This window comes from Wasmannia auropunctata, unplaced genomic scaffold (genome assembly GCF_000956235.1).
Source record: "Wasmannia auropunctata unplaced genomic scaffold, wasmannia.A_1.0 LD335828.1, whole genome shotgun sequence".
Taxonomy (NCBI): Eukaryota; Metazoa; Arthropoda; class Insecta; order Hymenoptera; family Formicidae; genus Wasmannia; species Wasmannia auropunctata.
Genome location: NW_012027062.1, coordinates 2,084,052 through 2,099,440, shown reverse-complemented (window position 1 = coordinate 2,099,440; position 15,389 = coordinate 2,084,052). Strand labels below are relative to the sequence as shown.

At 42.7% G+C, this 15,389-nt stretch overlaps 1 protein-coding gene across 2 annotated transcripts in view; it reads left to right on the top strand.

Annotated features, from left to right (window-relative positions):
- The window catches only part of LOC105455945, a 287,400-nt gene that overhangs the window by 170,552 nt on the left and 101,459 nt on the right, over positions 1 to 15,389 (top strand). The gene's annotated exons all lie outside the window — the stretch shown is intronic.

Sequence of the window (15,389 nt, the reverse complement as noted above, 5' to 3'; positions counted from 1 at the left end):
AAGCTGGGACACACCCATCCACCACGTAGGGCTTCTTAAGCTCGGTTCACACGCCCCCGCATCTTCTGCCCGTTCCGTGCATCTATTTACGTACTTCGTCGAGTGCCGGCAGATACTTCCCCGTAGCAGGCCGTTTCTCTCCCTTCTACCGTGATTCCGCCTTATCGAGCGCGCCATTCTCTCGGCCGCTCTCCTTGCAGCTCTTCGTCCCGTATTGTCCCTTTCTCTCCCTTTCGTGAGGCTCAGCTGGCCGGATCCGCGGATATCTAACTGTATTCCCGTAGTTGGCGCAGTTGTTGCTCTCTGTCGTCGATTAGCGCACGGCAGGAAGAGGTAGTCGCTGGACGATAGCTGAAAGGAGCTTGACCGAAGATTAACCCGCTAGTGTTCGCGTCACGAAAACACGCTTTGCCTTAAATTACCATAGAAAATATATAATGATCGTTTAAGCTTTTAAACGAGCATGTATATTTCAGAGAACTCATGTCGGACAAAAATAATTGTTGTTCATATGTACAAAATATATATTTTTTGTGATACATGGAGCACTCACAGAATAAAGGATACAAAAGAGAGTCTTAAATGCAGAGATCGATTGCGCGATAGAATCATTACTGTCGAACGAATAATACCCGCGAGCATTCGATTTTCCTGGTACAGTAAGTGTCATTGTAATGGTGGATTTATCGCGTTATTATCTCGTAATAATAAACTTGAAAGTGATATTAATCTACGAGGGGATCGATTGAAAGCAATATGTAATACCTTTACGATACGAAACGGGGAAATCACTTCATCGAACTTCGCTTCGGCTCGAGTAAAGTCACTAATTTTTTTCGGCATCGCCTGATATCGTTCATGTAACAGTCCCTCCTACGAAGCGGCGTCCTGCAACGGTAACCGGGTGAAAGGGAAAAGCGCACTCGGGCCGCTTTAATTGCAACCGAGTGTGGGATATGCGCGACTCTTTTGTGTCTCGATTAAGGAGGGACCCCTTGCAGGAACATTAACGTTAACTATCCACTTACTTGAACATGAGCTACACGCTCAGTTCGCACGCCTTCGTGTTTCTCGTGCGTCCATCCATTTATATAGCTCCTCTTCTTGCAAAAGGGCCAACGGGTCCCTTCCGCCTCTCTCCCGTCTCAATGAATGCTCCTCTCTGTTTCTCTACGTCTCACACACCTACCGTACACTCTCTTTTGTACACTCTCCTCCTCCCGCTATACCTTTTCTTACCTCCCAAGGTATCACCTCGGCGTTCATGCTCTCCCTTCGCGTGCCTCGTGTTTCTCCCTCCGTTCCTTTCTTCCGCCCGTCTTCGTGGCTCGCTCAGCTGGCCGGATCCACGTATGTCTAACTGTATCCCGTAGTTGGCGAAGCTGCCGGCTTTGTCGCCGATTAGCTGACTGGTACGCGGGCAGGCGGAGACGATGGGCGACGAACTAATGGGCTCCGGCGTGCTTCGAACGGGAGAAATAAACGGTAAGAAACGCGTCGTGCCGCCGGTTGTTAATTTTAATTACAGTAAAACGCACGCGTCTCTTCTTACGGGACTGTTGTGAGTACGATCGCGCGAGACCCTTAGAGGTGAATTGCCCTTTCGTAGCTATAGGTAAAAGCGAACTTACACGGTTTACTTTGAATGATCGTTCCCGATGACTCATGAAAAGCGAATACAGTGAATGAATAAGTTTTTGTTTAACGGAATGTAACTGTAGAAATACAAACTATTATTGTAACATGATTTAATGTACACGGAAAGTACAATTTTGCTGGATCCAGATCAGAAAATAATTTTTGTTCAATAATCGAAATAATTTTGTTGGAAAGTCATAATGCTTAAATATCAAAACGTTTTATAGCAATGCCTATCACTTTTAACTTTCCAGCAAATTATTTGGATTATTGAACAAAAATTATTTTTAGACCTGTATTCAGCAAAATTTTTAGACACAAACAACAAAATCACACAATTCAACAAAATCGTTCTTTCCGTGTAATCTTCCAAAAAATAAAGCAACAGTAAAATGTTAAATGTATAGTGTGCTATATAATTATAAATCGACTCTCTTCACTTTTGATTGATAATCTTATCACTATAATAATAAGAACGAAACACAAAATTTCTTTCTCTTTTTTCTAAAGAATTGTTTACGCTGTCTATTTTTCGTTCGTGCGGATTCATTTTTAAGCATATCCTCGCGGAAGTGTTTTCTGACCACGCTTTGGCTCGACCCACGTATCTTCGTACTTCACATTCCCGCACCTATTTATACTGCCTTTCTTTCTACCGATGGTAGTTCCTCGCGTGTCTCGTTAGGCTCCTCTCGTTTCTCTTTCTCCATCCATCGATTCCGCCTTCAACGCTCGACGCTCGCGGTGCTCTCCTCGTCTGGTCGTGCACACTTCCTTCATTCCGCCACCTTGATTGCAACAAAGCGCAACGTTGTTTCAGTTTCGTGGGATCCCGTTGGAGTTGCCCCGCGGGGCTGAGTTTCCGACTCGTTCTCGAGCGCAATCTCCGCGAGATTTTCCGACCGTCTCACGTCGCGCTCGCGGTCCTCTACACCTTAATGTCTACATGCTCACGTTGCATGTACCATTCCTCCTCGATGATACCGATGCCCGGTACGCGATGAGAACGTACGAGGAATTTGCGAGAAAGTCTGTTGACAATCTGCCAGGCGGAAGCGCACTCTGTCCGTTCAAGAAATCTAAACGCTGTCTTTTAGATAATCGCCTATTGTGCCAAATCGCACAGGATGCAAGGACTTTATGTACATAACGTGCTTATTCTGCTCACTCTTGAAATAACAGTGCATGCATGGGCATGATGATCGTCAATTGCTCGACTAAATATGAAGAACAGTAACAAAATTATCTTTAAGCTTGTTAAAGTTACAGCTGTACTTTTTACATATTTATAATGTAAACGCTACCGTTTTTTATCGTAATGACAGCAGTGCTTTTTTGCTTTGGCCAACGATAACTACTAACGAAATTTTCGTACATTTACAGATATCTGATTTATAAAATTAAAATATGTAACGTTCTAAGATTAATGACTGAAGAGTATTTATTAGAGTTTGAATCATTATTGCTTTCGTGTTGCAAGAAATGCTTGATTCATTTTGACACGAGCACGGGATCGTATAAAGTGTGTAAAAGTACATATTGAAAGTTAAACACAAATAGCTAATCCGTTGCCTAGCCATCGTCTAATGTTACAAGTCTCGTGGTGTACGAAGTGGGTCTCTCGGTACGTCATCCGAACACGCTTCTGCTTCCTCGTCATTGATTCTGCCGCGTTCTTCAGGCAGCGGCAGCTCAAGACTCCCTTGTTATATCCTCTCCTTTCTCCCCGGTCGTTTCCTTTCCTCTTCCCACGGATTCCCCCGCTAGAGAGATCACCGGGTGCCTAACTGTAATCCCGTAGTTGGCGAAGCTGCCGCTTTGTCGCCGATTAGCTTGGTCGGGGCTTGCGCCGAGGCCGAGCCGCGGTCGCTTTAAAAGAGGTGGGACGGAGCAGGAAGAGGAAGCGAGCGGGAGATCGCAGCGTCGTGCCGCGTTTACGCCCGCCGGGCAAAGAGGTGCAAGTACGACAAACGACCGCGGCCGAAGTTCAAGCGGGTGCTGCTACGAGAGAGTCGGATTGGAGGGCATTAACGAGCCCCGCGTGGTGCATGGTGACGGCCTTTGCGGCCGTCACGTATTTTGTTGCCGTCTCGCTTTGCCATCTCCACCAGCAGATCCTCCGAAACGGGAAATCCGCGGAGATCGGCGACTACGCGCACGATCGAAATTTCGCGATCTAGTTTACGCTCGATTAGATTTAATCGACGTATTAAATGTTTCGACGTTAGATGTTTCGACCAATTAGTAAGCCCGTTGCACGAACGTACATTGACTTAATCCGTCGTCTCGATTAGGCATACCCGCATAAATTATCGGAAAATGTTGCCACGTCAGGAGAAATCGTTCCGACTCGATTTATGCCAGGAATCGTAGATTTATAAGGTAGCTCTCCGCGTGGCGCGTATACACGGTCGCAGCAGGTGAGCAGAGCGTGTAATAGAATCCCTCGAGAGAAGCGCGGTGAAGAAGAAATTATACAGGGTGCTTCATGAAATTTGCATTGAACTTTATCGATTTTTCGATACACTTGAAGTGCAGTTTTTCTTGCATGAAAGTTTAAGAGTAATTCGGGAGATTTATCTTGGCGATTTAACGTTCAAGATTAAAAAGTTAGAATGAATGAAGTTTCAGGTTCGCCGCCAGTTAATTAGTAGTTAATTGCAGATATTATTCTGATAGCAGCCTGCGAGGCGTAATTGCACATATATTTAATATTGAAGAAAAATAACGTCTGCTCCGAATGTTTCTTAAATCAAAACTTTTTATACGAAGTTTATGAAGCACTCTGTACGAGGAGCGCGGATACGTCAGCGGGATATAGCGGTTGTGGATATCCTCGTTAAATTAGACGAAGAACGAACGACGACGAGGTCGAGCGGCGGCGTAAATTGCGACACCCCGTGCACGTATTTACACGTGGTGTGATTTACGATTTTATATACCGGTCGAATTGTGCTCCGCGATCCGTGTGTGTGTGTGTGTGTGTGTGTGGCGAGACGTTTGCCCCGCGCCTCTTCTTCACGGGGTTCAAACTAATGCGCAGATCAAACTGATTCGGCCAACTCGAACTCGAGCACGGCGCATGCTAACCCGCCGTAAGTCTCGTGAAAGCGGTCGGCTGTTTACGACCTCTCTCTGCTCGACGATAAAGTCGTTCACAGCGGCGCACCGCCGTCGTGGTGACTTGGCCGAGACTAATCTTCGTCTGGGCAATGTGCACACAGACGAAGGATCGAGCGTAATACGGGATTATTTAGGCGGTATGAAAAGGTAAATATACGCGATTGTTTAAGATCGGTTTCACTTGCGCGTCGGTTATCTCCGACTTTGGTTTTAATAGGCTGAACGCTATACGCCCAACTTTCGATTACCTTCGTAAAAATCTAGTTGAAAGTTATACGTCTAGCGTTATGATGTGGCAACTTTTCAAATGTATATATCTGCCGGCGTCGTTTCGGTTGCTTTTCATTGTCAGTTAATTCAATTCAGGAATTTTCTAAACACAGTTAGTTGCGTTTTATACGTACATCATTGAAATGTTTTACGGAGCGACTTGTTGTATATAGGTATATATAATTGTATCACCCTCAATATTGTTAATATGACGTAAAGAGATAGACGAAATTGCGGCTTACGATTTGACGTACGCTGTGATTAGAATCAGGCACTTTTAGCAGAAGAATATATCAGGTATATGCAAAAGAGGAAGTGAAACGGGAATCCGGCAGATCCATATCACCGCCTACGGCCGACGCTACTAGACGAACATTTGCGATAGCTAGATGTACTGGAGTGATAGACACTAAAGATATACTAAGGGTGATTAAGTAGATACGGCGGAAAAATATGGTTATACACAATCGAAACGATTAATCCAACCTAAGATGATCAATTGATGGTAGTATTTAGGCTTTTCTGGCATCAATATTAATTAAGATCACACATTTGAATAGAATTCATAATTTAAAAAAATATTAATTTAAATTTAAAAAAATATATTCGCATTACTGTTGCCGTCCAAATAATAGCCATTGTTCATGAATAAGATATTTTAATTATTAATGAAAAAAACAGGAAATCAACGAATTATATCGCTGCAATTTAATAACATCTTGAAATCCAACATCTTGAAAATTTTGCATTGTTTACAGAGTAATTAGTATAATAATTTTTTTTTTTTTCGGATTACTGTTACATTGTGAACGTTTTCGCGCTATGTGTGTGCGATTATTATTTTACAGTCGGCGCTTCGGGAATAATTCGGAACGTCGGTAATAATCCCATCTGTCGTGTTACGAAAGTCGACCCACGCGCTAATAGCGCATGCGGGTATTTAAATCGAGTACCATCATATCCGGCACTTCATAGCCGTCATCGATCGATCGTGTCCAACTATAAGCCGAGCTTGTGTCGGCCGGTACTCTCGCGGGCCTAATTACATGGAAGTATTTTATTATCGCGTGACACCGCGCGCTGCCCGCGATGAATCAATGGCCGTTTATCGTACGGAAACGCACACACGCCTCGATGCGTGCCTCCTGACCGGCAACAGGAGAGACCCGTGGCCTTCATGTGGGCGGAATAGGCCAGAGAGTCTTGCACGCCGTCCTCGGGGGAAAAAAACCGCGATGTTTGCGCTGCGCGCATCGGGACCGCGATAATTTATCATGCGTAGAAAATGGCGAAAATTTACGTCCCTTTCCTCGCCTCGTCGCCCGCGTATGAACGAGTTATGATAATGGACGTATTTATGCGAAGGGGATTTCTCGTGCCGGCTCGAGTCGCGCCCCGAGTTTATTAGCCTAATTAGCTATGCATGGTTTACGGTACATTGTGCGTTCTTTCGAGCGTGCGAGCTTCGAGCGACGTGATAATTAAATACGTAGCAAGCGAAGGTGGAGACTACCGTAACCATCGGTACGATAATTTTTAACTGTACATTTGGTATACCGATACGAGCCTGTGTAATACATAATTCTCAGATATGGAACATGTTCTATATACAAAATATCTAAAAAAATGTGTCGTCGAGGTAAAAAGCGACATAACTCAGAATTCCTAAGTGTTTTTTAAAAATTGAATTTTATTAGCTAAACATAGAACGTCATTTAATCTGTATTGTGTTTTTTTTTAAATATATATATTTCTACATTAATTTAGCAGAATATTTAATCGTGGTGAAAGTTTATCAACAGCAAGGCTCACGCGACCGGTGTGTGTTCACTACTAGATCTTGTATTTTTCCAAAAGAAAATATATTCGTGCAGCGTCGCTCTGAAATGAAGAGGGAAAGAGGGATATGTTGTATCCTCAACATGTAAGACATCCTTAATGGTTGCCAGGCTATACTCAACCCTGTTCGCCTTGTAATTAGGGGATTACGAAATTGTTACTCTGAGAATATATCGAAGCGTGGCTAAGCCGGGGTATAACGTGCCTGCGAGCGTGCAAAAAGAGAGGCATACGTTCCGTTACATTCGACATGCGATAAACTATGTGATCCACCACCGAGGCATCATCTCGCTCCCCATCGAAGATGGCACGCGCATATCTGAACGCGAGAGCGTTCGGAGGCTGGGCAAACACTCGCGATATCGCGATTTCAGCGATTTAGAAACGGCTCGTTACGGCTATGCGATCATCGGCGATCTCTCGCTATTATTACGAAAATCCCGATTACCCGATTCACGTAATTACCGCCTTTACCGCTTGTACCGCGATGGTGAGAAAATTGGAAAATCTCAGGGATCTCCCTACCCCCCTGTATATCTACAAAGGCGCGCGAGATGCGACATGTATCCGCGACGATCAAAAGGAGTAGATTTTAGAAAGTAAATGCCACTCGAGCATGCAAATTATAACGAAACGTTTATAAACGTTTCCAAGTTGTAACCGAAGCATTTAGGAGTGCTGCTTAAAGATATGAATTTATGCCGGCTGTAACGACTTAATGATATAAACTTTGAAAAAACGGAATAAGTGGAAATTCGGCCGTGGAACGTAAATTGCACCTTTCCTTGGCGAATAAATTCGCCTCGGTGTCTTTATAGAGTTATCGTTCGAGGCGCGATGTTGCTCGTGCGCCAAGTACTTAATTCTGATTTTCCGCTCGGATACGTTGGGAACATTAGCCCGTGCGACCGGCAACGAGCCTGTGACGAATATAGCGATATTCGCTGGTGGTGCTCGCGCAAACTGGCGTCCGTGATAAAAACATGAAATGTGTATCTCGCGTTAGGGTCGCGGCGTGCGGCCAGATTAAGTGGATTCTAGTTTCCGCCTCTTTTTTTCCGTGGCTATTCGCTTAACCTTGCGGCTAATGAAGTTTGAAAGCAGCGAAACGCGAACGTGTACGCGTATGCAAATAGGGCTTATTTATGAGTCTGGATATTCTTGCGTCCTATAACAAATCAAAGGCTCTCTGAAAATCCAAGCGTGCATAAACTGGAATCACGTGTAGCATCCGCGTTCGAGGAAAGTTTTACTTGTAGCTCGTTTAGCGGTGGTTCTTGATTCGCTATCCCACGGTGAAGATAAGGATTCAAGGAAAAGCAATATCATGAGCTTCCTCGTTCGCGCATTCTTCAAAAAATTATAAATATTAAGAATTTTTGGTGATTATTTATTCGATTTTTACGGCGCAAAATAGTTTACAGCACCGCGCGGTTTCTCTTATGTAAATAAATTATTACAATCCCATGTCAGAATGTGACCCTTTGAGGATACTTATCCTTCTATATGCTTGCTTTCAATAATACCATTGGATAATAGCCTGTAGTTTCACCATTTATCATTATTTCTCATTATTCCTCATCTCAGTTTGGCATTAACGATTCATATTAAGCAAACAGAGCTCGCGAAAACAGCCAACGCGTTTCGGGATAAAGGTGCGGCTCGAAATATGGGTTAACATATTTGGGGGAAAAAAACCCACAAATCTGCAAGCGGAACATTACTCGGTGGATTAATATTGCACTTTATCGCGTAATTCACGGCAGCCACGTGAATCTGTTTGTCGTAAAACTTACCGTGTTACGGGTATGCGCGTTCGGCGAGCTTTGCTTTCCCTCAAAAATCGCCGCGAAATCATACCTCTCGCCATTTAATACCGGTGATGCACGCGAGACGGCGGAGCATTATAATTTTCGATACTCGATAATCACGGCCCGGCCCTCGTTTTAGGTGCTCTTTAGGCCGCGGCCTGGGCACGCAGGCAATTACGCCGGTAATCGTAGATATCGCGCACGCAGGCTGAATTCAGGGTACGACCCAGATCCCAAGAGAAGAGGAGGCTGCCCGACGTCTTCGACGTGTGCTGCATCGCCGCGGCGCGGCACGGGATAAGGTTTCGCCGAGGCCAATCGATAATGCCTCCTCAAGTGATCGATGCGCCTCGCCCGATTATCGGCGCGCGCGTTATTAACCGCCGTGCAGATTTTCCGCGGCACTAATTGCGATGCACGCACGCGGATCCCGAAACGGGGCGGCGGCGGACTGCGTTATATTGGCGCCGTGCGAATGTTGCCGCGTCGAGAAAGCCGCAGGCCATAGCGGTTGACTCGTTCGCGAAACGGAGATAGTTAAAGGAGCCGGCTGTTGCCGCGGCTGCATTCGTTGATTGGATTAATTGAACGCGCGCGGTTCTAGGTGTTTCGCCAACTTCTCTGCGATCTACCCCGCTCCCCGCTACCGCGAATTTACACTCATTACCTCGCGTTAATTGCGACTGAGAGCGATACATATTTCTCTTGTTCCACAAATTGCGTTGTATATATCTCTTTGTCTAATAGTTTTCTCTGCATTAGAAACAGCATTATTTCAATCAATTATTTTGAATTACGTTACGGAAGTTAACGTGTATATAATATACGTAAGAGAGATTGTATGCTTGGAATAGTAGCGTTTTTATCAGAATATCTAATCATATTTATTGAGTATACTGATGAAAATTATCCCCTACCAAGAGCAATAAACTTATCATAAAGTACACAGAGACGAATGCGTTCATTAGTCATTGAAAAATATCTTGTAGATATTTACAACTAATTTCTTTGCAAACATCCACGTTTCTAGCTTCTAATCTCCTAGGCAATACGATATTGATGATGTCTCATTAATCAGTGGCATATATCTGATTTTAATTTTAAAAACTCACAGCTTTGAAACACTATTTGTACAGAGAGCCGCGTGATAATAAATGCACTCCGCGGATTTGTCAGAGAGGAATGCAAGCGGTAATCGCAATCGCAGATTAGACCCAACAAGTATGTCCAATCAATATTTCTCTCATTTAGATAACTCCTTCCTAGTGATCAATGCACTTCTGATGATCATCGTCGACCGATGTTTTGTACGATTTATTAACTCACCATGAATTTTCCATTGCGCTAATCACGCTTATCATCGGCCTAAAGCCGCTGTACATTTATACAAACTGTATTTGAAGCAGTAATTTAATAATTAGATTTATGCAAAAAATGAAATTAATTTCTAGTGTTAAATTTCGATATGTACTTTTTGAAATTTGAAATAGGGGTCGTAATTCTAAATTCTACAAAATAATTTGTACTAGGTGCTAATAAAGTTTTGAATTAGTTATGAGAGAAATTAGCCGAATTATTCGAACTATGCGACCAGAGAACTATTTAAACCATTAAATTGTTAAATATGACTAAATTTATATTTACACGTTATAACAGCTGTGTATACAGCGATTCAGGTTACATTACTGTGTCCATGTTTAGCAAGCGACAGTGAGACACAATAAGCGAATTGATCTGTTTTGTAAGCGCATAATGGTTTATGCGATTCTAAAACGTCAGCGTTTCGCGCCGCGCTCGTGCGAGAAAGTAGTAAATGCCCTCACGGGTAAGCCGCTCGACAGCGAGGAATGCAAGTAGTAACTGCCGCTGCATATTCGACCGGTTGTTATGAGAAATGTCCACGTGGACGTAAGTAATGTCTGACCAGCAGCCACACGGTAACTAATGCTCTAATGCTTCCAAGACTCGATCGGAAATAATCAGAGAGGATCGTAAATATCGATATTTGAGTATCCGAGACAGAGAGAGATAGAGAGAGAACCATTCGTTACCAGGCTCTCGACTTTACCGTTGACTTCTTTATTATTTGCAAACAAGATCTACGAGCGAAGAAAGATGATATTTAGTCGCTCCCTATAACAAGTTCGTGAATATTAACGTAATCGTAAAACGGCTGTTCAATTAAAAAAAATATTTGCGTTTCTAAACGAGAAATTGTAAGTTTTCATTTATGAAATCTTCAAATTGATGAGAAATTTAGTTGTACATAACGCGAGTGCAAGATTTTCGATTATTCCGTGATTAATTAACTGACTGTGCCAGATATTTTAACATCGAGCACACATCCCTTTATCGAATTATTTGTTCGCGCTTATACGCTAATATTACGCTCGTAAACAAGGATCCGAATAATCTTGCATCGAACAATCTCTGATCGGCATATAACCGGGAGGTACTCTCGATCGCTTCTGCAAACGTAAATACGCCCACCCGCCGAAGACCCGTTATCGACCGTTCTTATCACACCGATCTGCGGTCGTGAACGAGTCGCTTCTCGAAACCTGGTCTGTGCACCGATCTTATTTCCTAGGGAAACCGACAACGAACGCGGAGGAAAGATTCGCACGACTGGTACGAAGGATCGGAACGATTCTTCGGATCAGTGACTTTCATATACAATTAAGGGCGTGTTAATAAATTGCTAATTTGGAAAACTTCGTTTTGTTTTAATGTCTCATAATTTTTTCAATTAGAGTTTTGTTTGAAAATTTTGTGAAAAACTATCAGGAATAAAATCTTAAGGTTCAGATCTCATTGCTTTTACATTAGCAAATAAATAAATGGCTCAATAAATCTGAAAATATTTTGATTTGAAAGGTATTTATAATTAGAATAATTTTTATGATATTTTTTCGTAATTTCTTGATGTGTATATTGCAAATATCACCAATATAAATTCCGAAAATAATGTATTTTGTTCTTTTGTATAAAAGTTTTTTATTTGTAAAATGAATGTTTATAAATTCTTCATAGTGAAAAATAAGAGAGATAAAAAATTTAATGTAACTTTTGTAATTATTGCGGAAGAGGAGGAAATCATAAAATTTTTACTAAATATTTTTTAGCGCATGTCGTTTATAGCGCAATATGTATGGGTTAATAAAGCGGAATATGCAAACGAAGTTGCGACCGGTTAGTCCGTTTCTGCTCGTAAATAGTAATGGGCATCTGTTGGCGCGGGGGCGTGAGATTCACCATGGAGGCCTTGCATCGTCAGTGTATTAGAGAGTAATGTTAGTGGGACGGCGTGAGTGAAGAACATAGTAAACACGTAAGAAACAAATAGAGAATTACTTGATAAATATCCGTGCAAACATATATGATCGAAGAATGAAAAGTTAAGGAGTTAATCTTAAATATATTTTCTGTATAATCCAATCGAACAATAAATTCATAATTTATCTAATCTTCAAAAGAGGAGGATTTTTTAAATGTATGTATGAGAGTATTCTAATTTATGTATGAGATAATTTAGCTTTTTTCGATCTTTGTAGAGAAGTAAATTAAATTCATTATAAAATGTTAATCAAGTTTATTTTATATGTCTGTTCAATTAATAAAATTTGATTGTTATTACATTTCGTAACAATCAAAGGAAGGTGTTTACTTCATGAAGTCACTATTAGTCAGTAAATTATGTAGTATTGTAACGCAATAGAAGCTATTTTTCGCACATGGAAGTATTTATTCCATTATTATTTCCTCTTCGCGGCGTTGTATAATAGCGTGAGAGTAACTAGGCACGTAAATCCGTGTTACTCTGTAAAATAGGCGGATGCCACAATGATTCGGCTTTCTCGAATCGCATTAGGCCCGATGCGTCAGCGCACGTGCATCACGCTGCATCACGCAGTGCAACTGCATCTCCTCGTCGGCGGACGTGCAATCGGTGTACGCGCGAGCCCGATCGCGTACGTATGTACATACGTACGCACGTATCCGCGGTATACTTGTACCGCACATGATTATGGTTATCACGCCGACGATTGGATCAAGTGCATTAGCCACGCACGAATCGACCGTACACGCCGCGCACACATTCTGTATCACCCCCTCCCCCCTCTGACCCCCGGCCGATGCCGGCAGAATACTTTAGGATGAGATCGAGAGACGAGGGCGTGATCCCCGCGATCTTTACGGCCGAAGCAACCGCATTCGTGCGATCGAGAGTCAAGGTCATGGTTGTAAAGTTTGTATTTACTTCGTAACGTCTCGGCATTACCGGTTTCGCGAGTCCTCGCCGCGTTCGCAGGCTTGCACAACGGAGCCCCTCTACAAGTGTTGACAAGCGGGACATTCAATAGCGACGGTGAATCACTGTTTTCCAAAGGAATTTCGTATATGCGCTATATAAAGTAATATTTTTATATCTTAGAATTCGCACGCCTCTCGCCATCGCGCGACTCTCTGAACCGTTACTCCTCTCGGAGCTTTGCGTTACCTATATAAGCGACTTTACGTAAAGATACGTAAAGATGTACGACAAACGTAGTACTTGTATATAAATACATCAAGAGTTGCAACGATGGCGAAGGTATTTTCTATCATGTGATTGAAATATCCCCCGTGAGATTTCGTGTGCTGTCTCGCGTCTAGTTCGTTTCGCGGCTAATAGTCCATTCGGTAGCGCGTTTCTAACGGAGATCCATTCCGCCGTTTACTAATTGACCGGCCGGTCTCTCCCATGGATTCTCAATAACGGTCACGATGGAAAGATAATGCCGGGGCGTGGTTAACGTCATCTTAGCGTCGCGATATGTGCGCATCGGGTGTACATCGGGCGGGCGCACGACACGGGGGTCGGGTCAAGGATCGAAATGTATATATATGTTCCCGCACTTGGTTAGAACACCTGGAGCATGCATGATCGCGTATGATCGACGACTGGTTTGTGGAAGTCGATGGTCCGTCGAAAGGTGAAAGAGATTCAAGGTTAATAGAGGTGGCGACTTTTTTTTCCGTGTTATGGATATTCTTTTTTGTACGAGAATGACACGTCTCGTCGATCCTTACGTGTCAATCTATAGGCTTGAAAAGCTTTCAACAGTAACACGGATATTTTGAATAGTAATGGAATATTAGATAATATTTCTCTTGAATTAGTAGACAATTTTTCTCATTTACACTGCGAATTTTTGCTTATTTGATTCGCAAATATTTACTTGAATTTAAATTCAGGTGTTTATATCTCAGATTTTTAATCTCCTGTCTAACTATTATACATCTGGAATTGAGACTAATTTTGTTTAATTCCCTGACAGTTTTCCTTTTTACATATTAATAAAATTGAGATAAACAATGCAGAGTCAGTGATTTAATTAACAAATAGTTTTATTGGCGAAAGTGAATATTCGTCGCGCGGGTAACCGTACGACGTGCACAGTTGAAGTCGAAAGAACGTTATAGTCAAGCCATTAATTTGTCGCGGCGAAGTTACGATCGCGGAACTTCCTCGTCGGGCTTACATTGCGAGAAACTTACGGTGCTACTTGCCACGGCGAATGTATAATCGCCGATTACCCTAACAAGAACGTGGTGGTGCATTGAGGCGACTAATTAAGCGATTATAGCATCCTGGGCGAGCTAACGAGTGTTAATCTACCGAGTCGTGCCTGTGGTTGCTCAGGGGGTCAATCTGCCGCACGCCTAGCCGAGCACAACGACGAGTTTTCTCTCTTATCAATAATGCCTGTAGAAAATTCCGTATCGCCGAGGATGCTACACTTCTCTCATCCGATCGCGTACACAATTTGCGATTTTACTCTCTTCTTGTTTCCGAGAAGCATTATTTCATGTAACAACTTTTACAGGAGGTGTAACGGTTTCACAGACGCGCAAAGGAGAAAGAAAAAATATCGAAAAAAAAGAAATCTTTCCCGCGCCTTTACGGCTTTCTCTTCAACCGATAATAGGAACGTTTTCTGAGTAACATCAAATTATGTTACTCAGAAAACATGTGAAATGTATTTATTTAAAAAATGTATGCGTCATCTGTCGTGACATTATTTCTTAATAATTTATTCCCATGTATTTCATTCTCATGTTCTATTCCAAGCTTTATCATTAGATTAATTTCTGTAATTTGTAAGAGTAAGCATATATTTGTCTAAAACTATACAAATTTTCGAGATATATGGACTCTGGAGATACATGGATTCTATGGACCAATTAATTAGTAAAGCAAATGTATTGAAGCGTCGTATGATTTCAGTTAGTCATCAGCAGTATCAGCACGGCTGGAAATTGTTATTTTCAGAGAAATGCTCGATAATTTATCCGGTCGACTAATTAAGCAATTAGCTGCCTATTGGATACACATCGAGCATCAATCTGCGATTATATCGCGGCTGTATTACAGATCGACGGTTCCGGAACCGGTCCGCAATATCCGCCGCGGCAAAATCGAGGATAATAACTCACAAAGTGAATTACGCATTACAGCCAGGCGTTGTCCGTCTCGCGACCGGTGCATCGACGTTTTCATTTTAATAGAAATTGATCGGCGGAGAGCCGCGAGAACAAGTAGGAAGTTAAGGAGATGAAAGAGAGAGGCTGAGAAGGCGCGGAGAACAGGCGTGGGGTACGGCGGGAGCGCGAGGGCAGAGAAGAAGAAGAAGGAGAGGAGAAGGAGGAAGGGGGGGGGGGAGC